This window comes from Manis pentadactyla, chromosome 8, assembly GCF_030020395.1.
Source record: "Manis pentadactyla isolate mManPen7 chromosome 8, mManPen7.hap1, whole genome shotgun sequence".
NCBI lineage: Eukaryota > Metazoa > Chordata > Mammalia > Pholidota > Manidae > Manis > Manis pentadactyla.
Window position 1 is genome coordinate 115,535,072 of NC_080026.1, and position 21,312 is coordinate 115,556,383.

General features: G+C 44.9%; 1 pseudogene; it reads right to left on the reverse strand.

The window, feature by feature from the left end:
• Positions 1-18,499: 18,499 nt before the first annotated feature.
• LOC130684637 (inositol 1,4,5-trisphosphate receptor-interacting protein-like) lies at positions 18,500-21,095 on the reverse strand (annotated as a pseudogene).
• Between the last annotated feature and the right edge of the window lie 217 nt (positions 21,096-21,312).

Below are 21,312 nucleotides of genomic sequence, written 5' to 3' on the forward strand. Positions count from 1 at the left end.
TCTCACCGGATAAAGTAATCTTGGTTGCAGGCCCTTCTGCTTCATGGCATTAAATACATCATGCCACTCCCTTCTGGCCTGTAAGGTTTCTGCTGAGAAGTCTGATGTTAGCCTGATGGGCTTTCCTTTTTATGTGATCTTATTTCTTCCTCTGGCTGCTTTTAACAGTCTGTCCTTATCCTTGATCTTTCCCATTTTAATTACTATGTGTCTTGGTGTTGTCTTCCTTGGGTCCCTTATATTGGGAGATCTGTGGATCTCCATGGCCTGAGAGACTATCTCCTTCCGCAGCTTGGGGAAGTTTTCAGCAACTTCCTCCTCAAAGACACTTTCTATCCCTTCCTCTCTCTCTTCTTCTTCTGGTATCCCTATAATGCGAATATTGTTCTGCTTGGATTGGTCACACAGTTCTCTCAATATTCTTTCATTCTTAGAGATCCTTTTTTCTCTCTGTGCCTCAGCTTCTTTGTATTCCTCTTCTCTAGTTTCTATTTCATTTATTGGCTCTTCCACCATATCCAACCTGCTTTTAATACCCTCCATCGTGTTCTTCAACTATTGGATCTCCAACCTGAATTCATTCCTGAGTTCTTGGATGTCTTTCCATACCTCCATTAGGATGTTGATGATTTTTATTTTGAACTCGCTTTTGGGAAAAGTCACGAGGTCCATATCATTTAAATCTTTCTCGGGAGTTGTATTAACAATTTTACTCTGGACAAGGTTCCTTTGGTGTTTCATGTTTGTATATGGTGCCCTTTAGTGTCCAGAAGCTCTATTCTGGAACTGCTCAGCCCCTGAAGCAATGTTGGGGGTCGCAGGGGAGTGGTTCTGGTGCCTGGGGGGAGAAAATAGCTGTTCCCTGCCTCCCAGCTGCTGTGCCTGTCTCCACTGCCTGAGTCAGTGGGCCAGGCACACAGGTGTAAGTTTTTGTCCCAGAGCAGCCGGATATGGATCCCTGCTTTCCACAAGGAGCCGGAATCCCAGTCTCCCCAGGAACTCTGTCTGTATTAACATTCCAACCCGGTAGTCATGCGAGTCTCATGAAAGCACCATGAAATGTAGGATTGTGCTCCCAGAGCAGATCTCCGGAGCTAGGTGTTCAGCAGTCCCAAGCCTTCCACTCCCTCCCTTCTCTGTTTCTCTTCCTCCCACCGGTGAGCTGGGGTGGGGGAGGGCCTCGGGTCCCGCGGAGCCACAGCTCTGGTACGTTACCCCGTTCGCTGAGTTCTGCTCTCTTCTCCAGCTGTGTGCAGTCTGACGCCGTCCTCTTTCCTGTTGCTGTCAGTATTAGTTGTGCCAATTAAATTTTCTAATTGTGTACAGTTTTAGGAGGAAGCCTCTGTCTCTCCTCTCACAACGCCATATTTTCACATCTGTCTCTTGATGTATTTTTGAATTTGATTTCCTAATATTTTGTTGAGTATTTTTGTGTCTACGTTCATTGGGGATATTGGTCAGTAGTTTTCTTTTTTGGTGGGGTCTTTGCCTGATTTTGGCATTAGGGTGATGTTGGCTTCATAGAATGAGTTCAGGAGTATTCCCTCCTCTTCTGTTTTTTGGAAAACTTTAAGGAGAATGGGTATTATGTCTTCTCTGTATGTCTGATAAAATTCCGAGGTAAATCCATCTGGCCCGGGGTTTTGTTCTTGGGTAGTTTTTTGATTATTGCTTCAATTTCTTTGCTGGTAATTGGTCTGTTTAGATTTTCTGTTTCTTTCTGGGTCAGTCTTGGAAGGTTGTATTTTTCTAGGAAGTTGTCCATTTCTCCTAGGTTTTCCAGCTTCTTAGCATATAGGTTTTCATAGTATTCTCTAATAATTCTTTGTATTTCTGTGGGGTCCATTGTGATGTTTTCCGTTCTCGTTTCTGATTCTGTTGATGTGTGTTGACTCTCTTTTCCTCTTAATAAGTCTGGCTAGAGGCTTATCTATTTTGTTTATTTTCTCGAAGAACCAGCTCTTGGTTTCATTGATTTTTGCTATAGTTTTATTCTTCTCAATTTTATTTATTTCTTCTCTGATCTTTATTATGTCCCTCCTTCTGCTGACCTTAGGCCTCATTTGTTGTTCTTTTTCCAATTTCGATAATTGTGACATTAGACCATTCATTTGGGATTGTTCTTCCTTCTTTAAATATGCCTGGATTGCTATATACTTTCCTCTTAAGACTGCTTTTGCTGCGTCCCACAGAAGTTGGGGCTTAGTGTTGTTGTTGCCATTTGTTTCCATATATTGCTGGATCTCCATTTTAATTTGGTCGTTGATCCATTGATTATTTAGGAGCATGTTGTTAAGCCTCCATGTGTTTGTGAGCCTTTCGCTTTGTTTATACAATTTATTTCTAGTTTTATACCTTTGTGATCTGAGAAGTTGGTTGGTAGGATTTCAGTCTTTTTGAATTTACTGAGGCTCTTTTTGTGACCTAGTATGTGGTCTATTCTGGAGAATGTTCCATGTGCACTTGAGAAGAATGTGCATTTGGATGTAGAGTTCTATAGATGTCTATTAGTTCCATCTGTTTTAGTGTGTTGTTCGGTGCCTTTGTGTACTTCCTTATTTTCTGTCTGATAGATCTGTCCTTTGGAGTGAGTGGTGTGTTAAAGTCTCTCCAAATGAATGCATTGAATTCTGTTTCCTCCTTTAATTCTGTTAGTATTTGTTTTACATATATTGGTGCTCCTGTATTGGGTGCATATACGTTTATAATGGTTATATCCTCTTGTTGGACTGAGCCCTTTATCATTATGTAATGTCCTTCTTTATCTCTTGTTACTTTCTTTATTTTGAAGTCTATTTTATCTGATACTAGTATTGCCACACCTGCTTTTTTCTCCCTATTGTTTGCATGAAATATCTTTTTCCATCCTTTGACTTTTAATCTGTGCATGTCTTTGGGATTAAGGTGAGTCTCTTGTAAGCAGTATATAGATGGGACTTGCTTTTTTATCCATTCTTTTACTCTGTGTCTTTTGATTGGTGCATTCAGTCCATTTACATTTGGGTGATTATCGATAGGTATGTACTTATTGCCATTGCAGGCTTTAGATTCGTGGTTACCAAAGGTTCAAGGTTGGCTTACTACCTTACTGTCTAACTTAACTCACTTATTGAGCTATTATAAACACAGTCTGATGATTATTTCTCTCCCTTCTTATTTCTCCTCCTCCATTCTTCATATGTTGGATATTTTTTTCTGTGCTCTTTTCAGGACTGCTCCCAACCAGATTAGTCCCTCTAAGATACCCTGTAGAGGTGGTTTGTGGGAGGCCAATTCGCTCAACTTCTGCTTGTCTGGGAATTGTTTAATCCCCCCATCATATTTAAATGATAATTGTGCTGGATACAGTATCCTTGGTTCATGGCCGTTTTGTTTCATTGCATTAAATATATCATGCCATTCTCTTCTGGCCTGTAAGGTTTCTGTTGAGAAGTCTGATGATAGCCTGATGGGTTTTCCTTTGTAGGTGACCTTTTTTCTCTCTCTGGCTTCCTTTAATACTCTGTCCTTGTCGTTGATCTTTGCCATTTTAATTATTATGTGTCTTGGTGTTGTCTTCTTTGGGTCCCATCTCTCGGGAGTTCTGTGTGCCTCCGTAGTCTGAGCAACTATTTCCTCCCCCAGTTTGGGGAAGTTCTCAGCAATTATTTCTTCAAAGACACGTTCTATACCTTTTTCTCTCTTCTTCTTCTTCTGGTACCCCTATAATGCGGATATTGTTCCTTTTGGATTGGTCACGCAGTTCTCTTAATATTGTTTCATTCCTGGAGATACTTTTATCTCTCTCTGTATCAGCTTCTATGCATTCATGTTCTCTGGTTTCTATTCCATCAGTGGCCTCTTGCATCTTATGCATTCTGCTTATAAATCCTTCCAGAGTTTGTTTCACTTCTCTAATCTCCCTCCAGACTTCATACCTTAGCTCTTGCATATTTCTCTGCAGCTCTGTCAGCATGTTTATGATTTTTATTTTGAATTCTTTTTCAGGTAGACTGGTTAGCTCTGCCTCTGCAGCTCCTCTCTCAGGTGTTGTCTGAACTATCTTGGACTGGACTAAATTATTTTGTGTTTTCATGGTGATAGTGGTGGCTGTGGGCAGGTTGTGGGTGTGCCAGTTGGGAGCAGAAAGTCCTTTCCTGCTTGCTGGATGCCTTGCCTTTCTCGTCTACCGGTGTCGGTTACCCGCACTCCTGGAGCAGCCACTGGGTTAATCCCCTAAGCTGCTGTGGGTGGGGTCTCCGTCAGAGCAGCGCAGAGCCCTGTGCGCAGTGGCAGGCATGCAAGGTGCGCTCCTCTGTGATACCAGCGCCCCTACCTGTCAGCTGTGTGCCAGCAGCGGCCTTTTGTTTTAAAATTTTATTTTGGTATCATTAATCTACAGTTACATGAAGGACATTATGTTTACTAGGTTCCCCCCTTCACCAAGTCCCCCCAACATACCCGTTCACAGTCAGTGTCCATCAACATAGTAAGATGCTGGAAAATCACTAATTGACTTCTCTGTGTTGCACAGCCCTCCCCCTGCCCCCATCCCCCACTACACATGTTAATTGTAATGCCTCCTTTCTTTTTTCCTGGCCCTTATCCCTCCCTTCTTACCCATCCTCCCCAGTCCCTTTCCCTTTGGTAACTGTTAGTCCATTCTTGGGTTCTGTGCTTCTGCTGCTGTTTTGTTCCTTCAGTTTTCTTTTATTCTTATACTCCACATATGAGTGAAATTATTTGGTACTTGTCTTTCTCTGCCTGGCTTATTTCACTGAGCATAATACCCTCTAGCCCCATCCATGTTGTTGCAAATGGTAGGATCTGTTTTTTTCTTATAGCTGAGTACTATTCCATTGTGTATATGTGCCACATCTTCTTTATCCATTCATCTACTGATGGACATTTAGGTTGCTTCCATATCTTGGCTATTGTAAATAGTGCAGCAAAAAACATAGGGGTGCATCTGTCTTTTTCAAACTGGAGTGCTGCATTCTTAGGGTAAATTCCTAGAAGTGGAATTCCTGGGTCAAATGGTATTTCTATTTTGAGCATTTTGAGGAACCTCCATACTGCTTTCCATAATGGTTGAACTAATTTACATTCCGACCAACAGTGTAGGAGGGTTCCCCTTTCTCCACAACCTCGCCAACATTTGTTGTTGTTTGTCTTTTGGATGTTAGCCATCCTTACTGTTGTGAGATGATATCTCATTGTGGTTTTAATTTGCATTTCTCTGATGAGAAGCGATGTGGAGCATCTTTTCATGTGTCTGTTGGCCATCTGTATTTCTTCTTTGGAGAAGTGTCTATTCAGCTCCTGTACCCATTTTTTAATTGGATTATTTGCTTTTTGTTTGTTGAGGTGTGTGAGCTCTTTATGTATTTTGGATGTCAACCCTTTATGGGATCTGTCATTTATGAATATATTCTCCCATACTGTAGGATACCTTTTTGTTCTATTGATGGTGTCCTTTGCTGTATAGAAGCTTTTCAGCTTGATATAGTCCCATTTGTTCATTTTTGCTTTTGTTTCCCTTGCCTGGGGAGATATGTTCAAGAAGAAGTCACTCATGTTTATGTCCATGAGATTTTTGCCTATGTTTTTTTCTAAGAGTTTTATGGTTTCACATCTTGCATTGAAGTCTTTGATCCATATCGAATTTACTTTTGTGTATGGGGTTATACAGTGATCCAGTTTCATTTTCTTACATGTAGTTGTCCAGTTTTGCCAGCGCCATCTGTTGAAGAGACTGTCATTTCCACATTGTATGTCCATGGCCCATTTATCGAATATTAGTTGACCATATATGTTTTGGTTAATGTTTGGAGTCTCTGTTCTGTTTCATTGGTCTGTGGCTCTGTTCTTGTGACAGTACCAAAATGTCTTAATTATTGTAGCTTTGTAGTAGAGCTTGAAGTTGGGGAGTGAGATACCCCCCACTTTATTCTTCCTTCTCAGGATTGCTTTAGCTATTCGGGGTCTTTGGTGTTTCCATATGAATTTTTGAACTATTTGTTCTAGTTCATTGAAGAATGCGGTTGGTAGTTTGATAGGGATTGCATCAAATCTGTATATTGCTTTGGGCAGGATGGCCATTTTGATGATATTAATTCTTCCTAGCCAGGAGCATGGGATGAATTTACATTTGTTAGTGACCTCTTTAATTTCTCTTAAGCGTCTTATAGTTTTCAGGGTATATAGGTCTTTCACTTCCTTGGGTAGGTTTATTCCTAGGTATTTTATTCTTTTTGATGCTAGTGTGAATGAAATTGTCTTCCTGATTTGTCTTTCTATTAGTTTATTGTTAGTGTATAAGAAAGCCACACATTTCTATGTGTTAATTTTGTATCCTGCAACTCTGCTGAATTCTGATATTAGCTCTAGTAGTTTCGGAGTGGAGTCTTTAGGGTTTTTTATGTACAATATCATGTCATCTGCAAATAGTGACAGTTTAACTTCTTCTTAACCAATCTGGATTCCTTGTATTTCTTTGTTTTGTCTACTTGCCGTGGCTAGGACCTCCATTACTATGTTGAATAACAGTGGGGAGAGTGGGCATCCCTGTCTTGTTCCCAATCACAGAGGAAAAGCTTTCAGCTTCTTGCTGTTCATTATGATGTCAGCTGTGTGTTTATCATATATGGTCTTTATTATGATGAGGTACTTGCCCTCTATACCCACTTTGTTGAGAGTTTTTATCATGAATGGATGTTGAATTTTGTCAAATGCTTTTTCAGCATCTATGGAGATGATCATGTGGTTTTTGTCTTTCTTTTTGTTGTGGTGGTGGATGATGTTGATGGATTTTTGAATGTTGTACCATCCTTGCATCCCAGGGATGAATCCCACTTGGTCATGGTGTATGATCCTTTTGATGTATTTTTGAATTTGGTTTGCTAATACTTTGTTGAGTATTCTTGCGTCTACGTTCATCAGGGATATTGGTCTGTAGTTTTATTTTTCGGTGGGGTCTTTGCCTTGTTTTGGTATTAGGGTGATGTTGGCTTCATAGAATGAGTTTGGGAGTGTTCCCTCCTCTTCCGTTTTTTGGAAAACTTTAAGGAGAATGGGTATTATGTCTTCTCTATGTCCGATAAAATTCCGAGGTAAATCCATCTGGCCTGGGGTTTTGTTCTTGGGTAGTTTTTTGATTACCGCTTCAATTTCGTTGCTGGTTATTGGTCTGTTTAGATTTTCTGTTTTTTTCTGGGTCAGTCTTGGAAGGTTGTATTTTTCTAGGAAGTTGTCCATTTCTCCTAGGTTTTCCAGCTTGTTAGTATATCGGTTTTCATAGTATTCTCTAATAATTCTTTGTATTTCTGTGGGGTCCGTCATGATTTTTCCGTTCTCGTTTCTGATTCTGTTGATTTGTGTTGACTCTCTTTTCCTCTTAATAAGTCTGGCTAGAGGCTTATCTATTTTGTTTATATTCCTGAAGAACCAGCTCTTGGTTTTATTGATTTTTGCTATTGTTTTATTCTTCTCAATTTTATTTATTTCTTCTCTGATCTTTATTATGACCCTCCGTCTGCTGACCTTAGGCGTCATTTTTTCTTTTTACAATTTCGATAATTGTGACATTAGACCATTCATTTGGGATTGTTCTTCCTTCTTTAAATATGCCGGATTGCTATATACTTTCCTCTTAAGACTGCTTTTGCTGTGTCCCACAGTAGTTGGGGCTTTGTGTTGTTGTTGCCATTTGTTTCCATATATTGTTGGATCTCCATTTTAATTTGGTCATTGATCCATTGATAATTTAGGAGCATGTTGTTAAGCCTCCATGTGTTTGTGAGCCTTTTTGCTTTCTTTGTACGTTTTATTTCTAGTTTTATGCCTTTGTGGTCTGAGAAGTTGGTTGGTAGGATTTCAATCTTTTTGAATTTACTGAGGCTCTTTTTGTGGCCTAGTATGTGGTCTATTCTGGAGAATGTTCCATGTGCACTTGAGAAGAATGTGTATCCTATTGCTTTTGGATGTTCTAGTGTGTCGTTCAGTGCCTCTGTGTCCTTACTTATTTTCTGTCTGGTGGATCTGTCCTTTGGGGTGAGTGGTGTTGTGAAGTCTCCCAAAATGAATGCATTGCATTCTATTTCCTCCTTTAATTCTGTTAGTATTTGTTTCACATATGTTGGTGCTTCTGTATTGGGTGCATATATATTTATAATGGTTATGTCCTCTTGTTGGACTGAGCCCTTTATCATTATGTAATGTCCTTCTTTATCTTTTGTAGACTTCTTTATTTTGAAGTCTATTTTGTCTGGTACTAGTATTGCAACACCTGCTCTTTTTTCTCTAATTTGTTTGCATGAAATATCTTTTCCGTCCCTTGACTTTAAGTCTGTGCATGTCTTTAGGTTTGAGGTGAGTCTCTTGTAAGCAGCATATGGATGTGTCTTGCTTTTTTATCCATTCTGTTACTCTGTGTCTGTAGATTGGTGCATTCAGTCCATTACATTTAGGGTGATTATTGAAAGGCATGTACTGATTGCCATTGCATGCTTAAAGTTTGTGGTTATCAAAGGTTCAAGGTTGGCATCTTTACTATCTTACTGTCTAACTTAACTCGCTTATTGAACTATTATAAACACGGTCTGATGATTCTTTATGTCTCTCCCTTCTTATTCCTACTCCTCCCTTCTTCATGTGTTGGGTGTTTTGTTCTGTGGTCTTTTTCTGAGTGCTCCCATCTAGAGCAGTCCCTGTAAGATAACCTATAGAGGTGGTTTGTGGGAGGCCAATTCCCTCAACTTTTGCTTGTCTGGGAATTGTTTAATCCCTCCTTCATATTTAAATGATAATCGTGCTGGATACAGTATTCTTGGTTCAATGCCCTTCTGTTCATTGCATTAAATATATCATGCCATTCTCTTCTGGCCTGTAAGGTTTCTGTTGAGAAGTCTGATGATAGCCTGATGGGTTTTCCTTTGTAGGTGACCTTTTTTCTCTCTCTGGCTGCCTTTAATACTCTGTCCTTGTCTTTGATCTTTGCTCTTTTAATTATTATGTGTCTTGGTGCTGCCCTCCTTCTATCCCTTGTCGTGGGAGTTCTGTGTACCTCTGTGGTCAGAGAGGCCATTTCGTCCCCTATTTGGGGGAAGTTTTCAGCAATAATTTCTTCAAATAAAGTTTCTATCCCTTTTTCTCTCTCTTCTTCTTCTGGGTCCCCTATAATGTGGATATTGTTTCGTTTTGATTGGTCACACGGTTCTCTAAAAATTCTTTCATTCCTGGAGATTATTTTGTCTCTCTCTTCATCAGCTTCTCTGCGTTCCTGTTCTCTGTTTTCTAGTCCATTAATGGTCTCTTGCATCTCATCCATTCTGCTTTGAAGTCCTTCCAGAGATTGTTTTTTTTCTGTATTCTCCCTCCTTTTTTCTTGCATATTTCTCTACAAGTCCTTCAGCATGGTTATGACTTTTGTTTTGAATTCTTTTTCTGGAAGACTGGTTAAATCTATCTCCCCAGGTTCCTTCTTAGGGGAAGATATAGAAGATGTTGAAGCTGTCTGGGTTAGTCTTGCCTGGATCAAATTTTTTTGCCTTTTCACGTTTGATAGGTGCAATGGTATGCTATTGAAGCGTCTGTCAGCTGGGAGAGCCTAGACTTTTTCCAAATGCTCCTGGCCTTTCTTTACTGGGACTACTGCGACCCCTAGTGGCTTGTGTTCGGCAGTTATGTTTAGACTGGGTCTCTGTATCTTGCCCGGCTGGTATGGATGAAGCTCCCTTGCTGTGGGCGTAGCCAGCCTCAGGCTGCTGCTCTGCTATGGCGGAGCCCCGGAGGGGTAATGGACGGGGGCTGTTTGGCTGTTTACCTCCATGAGGGGTCTCAGCTGTTGCCCAGGGGGTTAGTGCACCCGGAGTTCCCTGGAATTTCCAGCTGCTGGACTATGACCCGGGATGCTTCCGTCCAGCTGTGGGGTCCCTGTCTCTTTAAGAGTTTCAAAAAGCACTCGCTTTTCTTTGTCCCAGGAGTGCTGGCTGCGGGACTGGCTCAAAGGTCTTACTGTCCTGCTTCCCTAGTTTCTGGCACCCCACGCATGCACTGTGTGTGTGTGCTCTGGTGCGGATGGCTAGTGCTGGCTGTTTAGCAGTTCTGGGCTCCCTCTCCCTCCCTGCTCCGACTCCTCTCCTCCAGCCGGGAGCTGGGGTGAGGGGCCTCGTGTCCCACCAGGGTGCTGCTTGTATCTTACCCCTTCCACCAGGTGGTGGGTTCTCGCAGGTGTGGATGTAGTCTGGCTGTTGTCCTGTGTCTTCTGGTATCTCTTTTAGGGATAGTTGTATTTATTGTATTTTCAAAAATATGTATGTATTTGGGAGGAGATTCCCACTGTACTACTCACGCCGCCATCTTCGCCACCAGCGGCCTTTGGGTCTGGTCAGGGCGGCTGTGCGTTTGGCTAGGATTTCGGTCGGCTGCTGGGAGCGCGCCTGCTCCCTCTGGCTCCGCTGCAGGTGCGCATGGCTCTCTCCCGTGTGGGCCTCTACCATGCTCCTCTGGCTCCACTGTCACCGGTGTGCTCGAGCTGCACCCGGGCTGTTTGTTCGCCGCCACTGCGGGCTCACACAATCCCCTCCTGGTCCCCTCTGGTGCCGTTGGCGCAGGCGATCTGCTCCTGGTCCCTTAAGGCACCGTCACCCCCGACACATGCTGCCACTGTACCGCGACTGGGCCGGTGTGTCGGGATCCGCGCCAGTTGGAAGAAAGACTGGCAGGCTGCTTAGTGCCATGAGGGGCTTCAGAGCTGCGCTGCCTCCCCGGGGTTTAGGGCGTCTAAGGTTTCCCGGGATTCCCAGCTGCTAGCTAAGTGTGCCGGGATTACTTCTTCCAGCAGTGTGGTCCCTGTCTCTTTAAGACTTGCAGAAATCACTCACCTTTCTTTTGTCTCAGGGGCACCGGTTGCGGGGACCTGCCCACAGGTGTTGCCTTTCTGTTTCTCTAGTATCCAGCCCCCCGTGTACCTTGTGTCTGCACTCCAGGTGCAGATTTCTAGAGCTGGTTGTTTAGCAGTCCTGGGCTTTCACTCCCTCTCCTTTCGGACTCCTTTCTTCCCGCCGGGTTTTGGGGTGGGGGAGAGTTCAGGTCCCACCTGGCCACAGCTTGTATCTTACCCCCTTCGTGTGATGTTGAGTTCTCACAGATGTAGATGTATCCTGGTTGTTGTTCTGCATCCACTGGTGTCTCTTTTAGGAATAGTTGTATTCATTGTATTTTCATAAATATATATGTTTTGGGGAGGAGAATGCCTCTGAACTACTCATGCCACCATCTTCCCGTGATCCCCTATTTGCCTGTTTTTTAAAGCACATTTTTTGGGTTCTCTTCTGTTTTTACTTTTAAGTTTGGTGTATCTGTGTATCTTTTTTGTACATATAGAAATATAACATTTAAAAATACTGCCCTATAAAGTGTTCCTGTTGTGATTTCTTCCACAGCTTTTATGCGTGGCAAGTCCTCTCCCCCTTGGGAGATCTGATAAATACTCACTCACCAATCACTTTGAAGATATTTACCTTACCAAGCGTTGCCCTCCTAGCGTTCCCCCTACTGTCCTATAGGCACATTTTGACATGAGAATTATGGCCATTAAACGGATTTCATCATGGAGTTCTCAGGATGGTCCTTTAATCCTCAAATATTGACAAGTTGCATTCGAATATTCATAGGGAACTCTGGGTTGTGATTGGTGAGCAGCAGGAGAGGTCTTGTGCCGCAGACCCTACTTCTAAGGCTTCTTACTAGAGAAGAAATGGATTTGTATGGTTTGTTATATATCCTTGGTTTGTTTTATATTAAATCGGTTCACCGTCGCTACCTCAAGCCTCAGCTATGGATCGATGTAGCAGGGACCCGAAATTTGAAAACTTAAGAACCTCCCTTTATCTTTTAGGAACTCCGAAGAGCCTCCTAGGGGAGCGGCGGCGGGTGAGCCTCACCACAGCTGGCCACAAGGGGGAGCCCCGTGCGCCTCTTCCTTCTGCTGATGCTCTAGCGTGCATCTGCTTTCCGCCCCCAGGGGGAGCCCAAGAGATCCTCCCAGAGGATGAAGGGGCCCTTCACCCAGGCTTTTAACGTCCAGGGGATAGAAATAGTGTCTCCTCCTCGTGCCAGATAGTCCGTCCCTCTTCTTTTCATGCTCACTCCTTATCCCTTATCACATCCAAAAAAAGCAGAGGAATGCTCTGTAGTCATTTTTCAGTGAACTGGAGAACAGAACATTTTAAAGATAGATTTTTCTAATAGTCCAGGACATCGAATAGCTTTTCCCACAATATCAATGCTTAAGCCTGAATGCAAGCTGTGTTAATACTTCTAGGAAACCTCAGGGCTAGAAGCTAGAGCCTCATTCCCCTCCCCTGGTGGTGTGTGGCCTAGTGGGGGACGTCAGAGGCCTCCTCTCTAAGCTGTTTTGCCTTGCTTGTTGGTACCAAGGACGATGGTCCTGAAAGTGGGGGATTCCACTGTGAGAGCAGCTATTTGACATTAAGAATGGCCATCATTACATGTGGCTAGTGGGTGACAGAAAGAACTCAAAATTGAGTTTAAAAATGATGCTGGGAATTAACCACTAGGTGGGTGGAGGTATAACAGCAGCTTCCTATTCCATTTTGATGATAAAACACTTAGTAAAGACAAGACTTTGGAAATTATGACTGTCAGTTTACTTTACTTCTGACTGTCCTAAAATCTTTCAAGTAGCTAATAGGCTGTAAGCAAAGGCCCTAGTCTGAGAACACGGAGAACTACTTTAGTGAAATTGCCTGAAGGCCTTCCTATCAATGGAATAAAAGAGGAAGCAGAGAATTTGCTAAGCCCTTTTACCATTATTGTGTCTCACCTCCCTGTTAGGTGCTCTGGCAGAGCCCCTGATTGAGAGAAAGGGAGAAAAGCAGACAGAGTTCTCACAGGGAAGCTCAGAGCTGGGCCAACCCTTGGGTGTAGAGCAGCAGAAGCGTTCAGAGTTTGCTGATTGTAAGCTTTTGTCTGATACTTAAATTTAGAGAGCAAGCAAAGAATTCACAAGAGACTTCCGTGATTGAAGTCCTCGTGCGTATGTATTTGAAGTTGAGTGACACAAGGGTTGACACTACTCTGGGAATTAGGAGAATGGTGTTTTTGTCTTAGCTCTGGCACAACCAGAGCCCCTTTACGTCCCTGGGACTGAGTGTCCTGCTCCATAAAGTGAGTCTCTTGTGCTTCCATGAGAGAGACAGGGACCAGGAACCCAACATGTTTTCCTCTCTACTTCAGCTGCCAGGAAGCTCAAGTCAAATTCAAAGCTGTATTTAAGGAATTCTGCAGGACCCTTGGCTTGTTATCTTGATGTTATTTTTCTTCCTGGTTTTGACCTTCTGTTCTTCTATTTTCTCTAATCTTAGCACTTTATTTCTTTTCATATTTAATATTTTATTGTTCACTTTCTTTTTTACACTGCACTTGTAATCCTTCTGTATAGTGATCATGGTGTAAATCAATAGCAAATGGGAGGGCAGTCATACTAGATGAGTTCCAGCCGCCTTCCCAGTACTGATGGCCTAGGATTCTAAGGGGATGAGTCAGTTCACAGGTCTGAAAGGTATCAGGTTTACATCGCAGGGAGCTCTCCTACTGAGGGCCCTGAAGACTTCGATAAGCCTCTAAGGAGGTGTAACTAGGAAGTCCTCCTACATCCCCGGGATGTGTCTGTAAACAAGCCAGTGCTTTGTGCTGGTTTATAGGAAGACAGCTTTCTTACTGGAGTTTTAGACTTGACCTGTGAGGAATCTGGTAGATTAATATCTGTCTGAGGCAGGGCTCTAATCTGCTGTATCAAGAACTTTAAGGAATTTTGACGTCATACTTGGATTTAAGAAAGTCCATGGGAATGTGAACATGTATCTTGAAAGTGGGGAGAGGCTGGCAGAAGATAAGTGATGCTTCATCCATTTCATCCATATGCTACTCTTGACTTTATTGTACCAAGTAGACCCTCTTAGGGCTTGAATTACTTTATGAGTACTTATATAAAAGTTGCTCATACTCATAAACATCACATAAACTTAAAGACATTCTCCTACACTGAGTAAATGAAAAGCTTTAAAAACAGATTCTAAACATCAATTACTAAGCAGCTGTTTATTTTCAAAATACCTCATTACTTTCCCTAAGGACCCATCCTGGGTTCCCTTAAATGCCCGTATATGACTTGTTTTGATTCCCAAGAGGACCTCTGCTCTGTAAAGCAGAAGAGTTATATAGATGTTCCAGAGTTGATCAGTTGATTAGATACGGTTCTGATTTGTGCCATGAAGGCCAATCATAAGCTGGAAGTATGTATTTCTAAGCCAGTGATAAATGTTTGAGTAATTACGATCTATTCCTGAACATCAAGAAGGTTTGGGGCTATCTGGAATCCATAAAAACTGAACAATTCATTCCTTTACCCTTGTAGGTAAGATTTTATTTATACATGACTTAAAATAGCCTTTGGTTTGAATTTTCGTTAGCCAGATTCTGCTGTTTTAGTACCATCCTATTAGTTTCTTCAAACAAAGTGATGCCATAGTCATTTTTTCAGAAGTCCAGGACACTAGTCGGGGGGGTTCACCTATGCCATACTGGGGTATAATGAAGTCTTAGACCTTAGGACAACAAGGTTTGCTTTCTTTTCCTCAGAGAAGGGTGGTGGGTGGGGGACACCATTGATCTTTCTGTCAGGGATGGATTTGCTTCTGCAGACTTGCTTTCTCGGATCTCCATGCCTTCTCCTCATGAGAGCTCACATTCATTCATGCGTGACTATGCCACTCCTCACCATAACCTCTGAGGTTGGCACTAACACTGCCACCACTTCACAGATGAGAAAATTGAGGGTTGGTGGAGGAAGCGGGTAAGTTGCCCTGGGTTCCATGTTGAATGGAGCCCAGCATGGGGCCGGGTCTGCGGGCTCCAGAGCTCACCTTCTTAACTGCAATCCTACACTGCATGATACAGTGCACAAGCTGGTCAAGCCTGAGTGATAAAGATAGGAACATAGAAACCTAGATAAAGGGCTTGTGCTGCTCTAATCTCAGCCAGTCATGTAGGAATCTAGATCTATAGCTATAGGGGAGTCCTTAGTTGATTATGAGCTATATGGGATAAAGAGAGTCCTTTGCTTGATTTAACTAAGTAATTGGCACCATACTTTTCTCTTTGGGAAGATCTGGCCCAACCATAACTTCTGCTAAGCACTTTTTCTTTTAAAATTTTCAGTCTTTGGCTATCTATAAATGTATCTGTTTTCCTTTTATTTATTTTTAAAAATCTTTTATTAAGGTATGATTGATATACACTCTTATGAAGGTTTCACATGAAAAAGACCCCACCCATACCCTAATGCAGTCACTGTCCATCAGTACAGCAAGATGCCACAGATCCACTATGTGCCTTCTCTGTGCTACACTGTTCTCCCCATGATCCCCCACACCATGTGTACTAAACATAATACCCCTCAATCCCCTTCTCCCTCCCTCCCCATCCGCCCTCCTACACCCCTCCCCTTTGGTAACCACTAGTTCATTCTTGGAGTCTCTGAGTCTGCTGCTAGTTTGTTCCTTCAGTTTTGCTTCATTGTTACACTCTACAAATGAAGAAAATCATTTGGCACTTGTTTTTCTCTGCCGGGCTTATTTCACTGAGCATAATGTCCTCCAGCTCCATCCATGTTGTTGCAAATGGTAGGATTTGTTTCTTTCTTATGGCTGAATAGTACTCCATTTTGTATATGTACCACCTCTTCTTAATCCATTCATCTACTGATGGACACTTAGGTTGCTTCCATATCTTGGCTATTGTAAAAAGTGCTGCGATGAACATAGGAGTGCATATGTCTTTTTGCATCTGCTAAGTTGTTTTCTTTGGGTAAATTCCAAGGAGTGGAATTCCCGGATCAAATGGTATTTCTATTTTTAGTGTTTTAAGGAACCTCCCTATTGCTTTCCACAATGGTTGAACTAGTTTACATTCCCACCAGTAGTGTAGGAGGGTTCCCCTTTCTCCACATCCTTGCCAGCATTTGTTGTTCTTAGTCTTTTCGATGCTGGCCGTTCTAACTGGTATAAGGTGATATCTTATTGTGGTTTAAATTTGCATTTCCATGATGATTAGTGATGTGGAGCATCTTTTCATGTGCCTGTTGGCCATCTGAATTTCTCCTTTGGAGAACTGTCTCTTCATATCCTCTACCCATTTGTTAATCAGGTTATTTGCTTTTTGGGTGTTCAGGGTGTGTAAGTTCTTTATATATTTTGGATGTAAACCCCTTCTCAGATATGTCATTTACAAATATATTCTTCCATACTGTAGGATGCCTTTTTGTTCTGTTGATGGTATCTTTTGCTGTACAGAAATGTAACTGTTTTCTTTACAGTCCTTCTATTGGTGTTGATTTGTCCTGTTTGGGAATGAGAAATTTGTTCTAATGGAAAAAGTTGATAACGTTGAGTGGTCTTCAAGTGTGAAGTTCAGAGAGCTCAAATAAAAAAGTAAAATATGATAGACAGTGTTGGAATTTGAGGGAGCCCATTAAACAGCGCTGCTCTTTCCTGCTTTAGTTTGAATCAGTTGAGAACTCAGGCAAAAGAGGGAGCATGTGGAGACTGTGGTATCCCCTTTATTCCAGAGGAAGTGGATCCCAGAGAAGGGGGATCACAATTGCAACAGGTGGGCTTCCTTATGTGGCCTCCACCCTCCCAGTGATGGGCAGCGCTGGCCTGAAGCAGGACATCCCCCCTGCAGGGACTGAGCTCCTCCATGGAAAGCTTAGCACGTGGAGGAAACTCTTCTAGACTAAGAGCGAGGGGCTGCAGTCTCTTCCAAATTCTCTGATCCAGTGAGCCACAACTTTGCTGCAGTATGGAAAGGAGAGAGGGGCTGAGTGTGGCATGGAGGAGGACCCCCCAAAAAGGTGGAGGAGACCTCAGGAAAAGGGAAGAAACATGTGTTAACAAATCAGAAGGAGACTGAAAGCCTTAGCTCCCTCTTTGGGCTTAATTCAATATTTGTATTTAGCACTTATAAATATGTCAGCAGGTAAGTAAATTAACTGCTTTTGTTCTGTTTGAACTTGTAGATTCTTAGCTATCAGAACACCATCTCCTTGAAGTTAAAAAACAAACACTGCGACTAGTTTCTACTCCTTGGAAGAATTTAATTCATCCTTTAATATAAATAAGGCACCATGAAACACCAAGATCCCCACTGCTTTCTGATTCAGAAGACCCCAATTTCCCCACTGAGTTGTCCTCTCCAAGTAAACAAGAGGCCAGAAGATAATTTTTCAGCTCACTTTCTCCTGGAAGCAAAGAGGAAGCGGATGAAGACATAGGCTTGGTCTTGGCTTCTAGACGCTGGCTCTTGGCTGTGGGGCCTTCTCCAAGCACAACTTGCCTCATTGGAAAGTTGAAGATGAATGGGATGAGGAGGATGGGAAGGCACAGGTGATAATAAATAAGGAAATTCACCCCACTTCTGGAAGTGATCCTGACAGAATGGGGGGCTTGGGGCTTCAGTGGGAGACCATGTGGGCAGGCTCATTCTCTGGAGCTCAGTCTGACTCCAGCTCACATGCAAGGCTTCCTACAGGCTTCCATGCCAGCAGAGCCCAGCCTCCCGCTGTGAGTTAGCGCTGTCAGGCAGACTGTCCGTTTTCTAGAACACTCCGAGGCAGGCGAGAGCACCTCTGGAGTAGGATCCTTCTTCAGGCCCCGGTGAGCCTGACACCCCCTGTAAGTGAGCATGGCGTCTAGGAGGCATGGCCAGCTTGAACTCTGGCAGGAGAACCTAGTGCTGGTGCAGGTGCCCTCATTCTTGCTTCCTCCTTGGCCCTCACAAGGGCTACTGAGGTAACACCAAGAGAGGAACTCCCCATGGGCCAGTGATGCCACCAGTGGAGGGAGGGGCTTCCCAACCCCGCTGACCCAGGCTGGAGACGAGGCCAAGGCCCGCGGGCTGGGCCCCGAGGGCTGCCCTATGTGTTCCCAGTCAGCTGGCCCTCTTTTTCAGCTCTATGGGTCCTGGTCATCTATGTGGCTGGCAAGGTTCATCCAGAAAGGGGGGTTCTGTGTGGTGAGGGAGCCCCACTGGAGTGAACAGCTAGGGGCCTACAGATGGAGCCGGGTTTCCACAGTGGCTCTTGTTTCCAGGCATGTCCTGCTCTAGGATTAGGATCCTGAGGAAAACTCTGGGCTGCGGCTTCTCTCACCGCTCAGCTCTGCACTTTGTCTGATCCGGGCATCAGAGGCCAGACTGTGAGCTATATAACTCAGCACCCTGGGTACCAGGCTCTATCCTTTGCCCCAGTCACCCTGTGTCTCTCAGCTTCTGCCTTTAGCACCTGCACCACCACTGGGTTCTCCTGAATTAGAGACATGAAAACATCCATTTGGGTATGATTCTTTTTACATCCCAGGTCAGCCTTTACTTGAATATCATAGAGGATCTACAGGAATGCAGACGGATCCATGTTAAGACCACACACCCTGATTTCCAATAACGCTTGGCCCTAGGCATCTGCAACCAAAGCACTAATAGGGACACATGTGGGGATTTCCAGCCTTCATTCATAGTCCACACAATAGGGGTCCCACTGTGGTTACTATTTTTTATACTATTTGTAGATAGTCTCTAATTCAGTGTCCAGAGTGTTCTGTCACCATCCTGGCCATTCGTGGGGATCCAAAGCAAGCTGTAAGGATTGGTCTCCAAACCCAGACAAAGCCTCACCAGCAGACTCCCATGGCATGAAAGTAATCCAGCTTCTAGCTTGGAATTCTGTTTCCCCTGCACCATAGGGCCTGGCTTCTCTGGGAGCCGAGGCTCCCAGCAAAGCCTGCCATTCTCCCAGGACAGGGCCTGCTGATGCCCCCGAGGTGTGGACGTGGGTCCTGGATCCTGGATGTGCTATTAGACAGCAGCTTTTTGGGGCACGCTGGCATGGTCTGAGGGGATATGTAGGGAATACTCGCTAATGAGTGCTGGTGCATTCTTGAGCAGCTCATAGAACGAGTCCACCATCTTGCAGTAGAGACTTCGCTGCAGGACGAATGGCCGGAAGAGGTTGAGAGGCTGTGCCCTGCGAATGGCCTCGGGCAGTCCCACGGTGTCGGGCACCTTTCGGTTGCCAATAAAGAAGTGATGGAGCTTCTTCTCGAGCAGGCTCTTCTCCAGGAAGCAGAGCAGCTCATGCAGACGCACATCCAGCTGCCCAGCCTTCCAGTCAGTGGCCTGCCGGGAGAGCAGGAGGTGCAACAGGGCTGTTTTCACGTGGTAGCTGCCAAGTCTGCTGGGGCCGGTCAGGCGGCTCTGCTTGGAGAGCAGAAAGGAGGTGATCTGCAAGCAGGTGAGGTGGCAGGGACCTTCAGGCAGCCTCTTTGACATCATCCTAAGGAAGTGTCGCTCGTAGACAGCAAAGGACAAGAGCCAGTCAATGCTGGATGCTGGGGTCCCCCCAGAGGACTCCCTGGGAAGGTGGGAGACAAAGTACAGGTCCGAGTCATCACAGTGGATCACAGGAATCATGTTGAAGGGCATGAACTTGCCTGAGCGGAACCTGATCTTGAGGGACCCTGGGGTGTCCAGCTGGTTAAAGGCCAGGTCGAACTCGTATTTGCGGGCAATGCGGTGCCAGGCTCTGGTGAGGGCTGTCTGGAACCACTTCATGACCTGCACCGAGTCTAGATATGGGGAATCTCGGGCACACAGTGGGTCTTCTGCCTCACAGCCAAGCTGCACCAAGTTGTTTTTGCCGTGGAGGAGACACAGCATGTCCTCCCCAAGTTTGGTCTTGCCACAGATGCAGCCCAGCATATCCTCAGCCCAGACCACCTTAATCTGGCCATAACCCTGGCGATCCAAGGGCACAGAGTGGTTGGAGCACCAGAGCCCTGGATAGAAGTAGTAGGGCTCTGGGGGTGTGAAGGGCACAAAGAGTTTGCACAGCAGCAGCCTGTCCACCTGCCAGTTCTTATACATGCTGTCCACGCCAATGAAATCCTCCACCTCCATGTCTGTGTCCCGGTTGCAGAGGCTTCTCAGAGCTTCCAGCAAGTCATCCACGAAGCCTTCCACAAACTCGCGGGTACGAGTCGCATCGGCTGTGGCTCCCCGTATGCAACGCTCACGAAAGTGGTCGAGCATGGCCTTGTTGGGAGGGTGAGGCCCCGGAGGGGTGCACCCTTCAGGCCAGGCAGCTCATTCTTGGTGCCGCCCAGGCACCGGGTGAGGGCCCGTCCTGGTGGTCCTGCCGCCACAACTCGATCACCAGGAAGAGGATCATGCAGAGGGTGCTCCACAGGTCCCAGGTGATGCGGTTCTCATTCTGCTGCCGGCCCTCCTCCGCCACCTGCTCCAGGGCCTCCTTCTCGGCCGCCAGCCGTGCCACCTCCTCCTCCAGGCGTAGCTGCTCCAGCTGCAGCTCCTCCTGGTACGCCTGCATCTTGCGGATGATCTCCTCCTCATTCTCGGGCACGGTGGTGTTCTCCCGAGGGAACAGCAGAGGGTGGTTGACGATGGCTGTCACCACCACCAGACACACCCGGAAGAGCTCCAGTGCCATGCTGGGGCTTTCCTAGGGGGAGAGAGACAGACAGACAGTCACACCAAGCTCCCAACAATGCCAAGTCTTCCCTAGACCTGCACACCGACCTCCACCTCCCCGAGCAGGTGAGTGTCTTAGAGCTCTGCTCCCACCGAACCCACTATCTCTTCTCCTGCTTAAGTCTAGTCCTGGGAACAAGAGCCCGAAGTTCTGCGCCACCGATCCTGGCTGAACAGCCACTGTGGTGGATCTCTGTTCTGTATGCCCAGACATTCCTCTTTCTGGTAGCAGTACCCCATTTTGCCTGGGAATCAGCCTTTTTCTACTCCCAGTCCTTATGGCTTGGGTGGGGATAACCTTGCCCCACCTCCAGGGACGAACATATGATTGTGGTCTAGGGTTTCCAAGGGAACAGGGAACAGCTGGTGGTGGCTCTGTAGCTGCCTCAAAGTAGGGGTCTGCCTGAGAAAGATGCCTACGTAGAGGAAAGCAGACTCCCAACCCCTGGATCCAGCTATGTCTGAAGCCATCACCTCTGAACTCTTTAGTCATACAAATCAGTAAATTCTCCTTTTTGTTTAAGTCAGTTTGAGTTATTTTTCCGTCATTTGAAACCAAAAACAGTCCTGAATAAGCCATTCCCTTCTTCTCCTAGTGAATGCCTTGTGGTGAACACATTTTCCTCAAGGTCTAGTGGAGAAGAACAGGAGGGCTGGATTCCAAAGTCAGCCCAGTCATTGACTAGCTGTGTGACCTTGGGCATATTA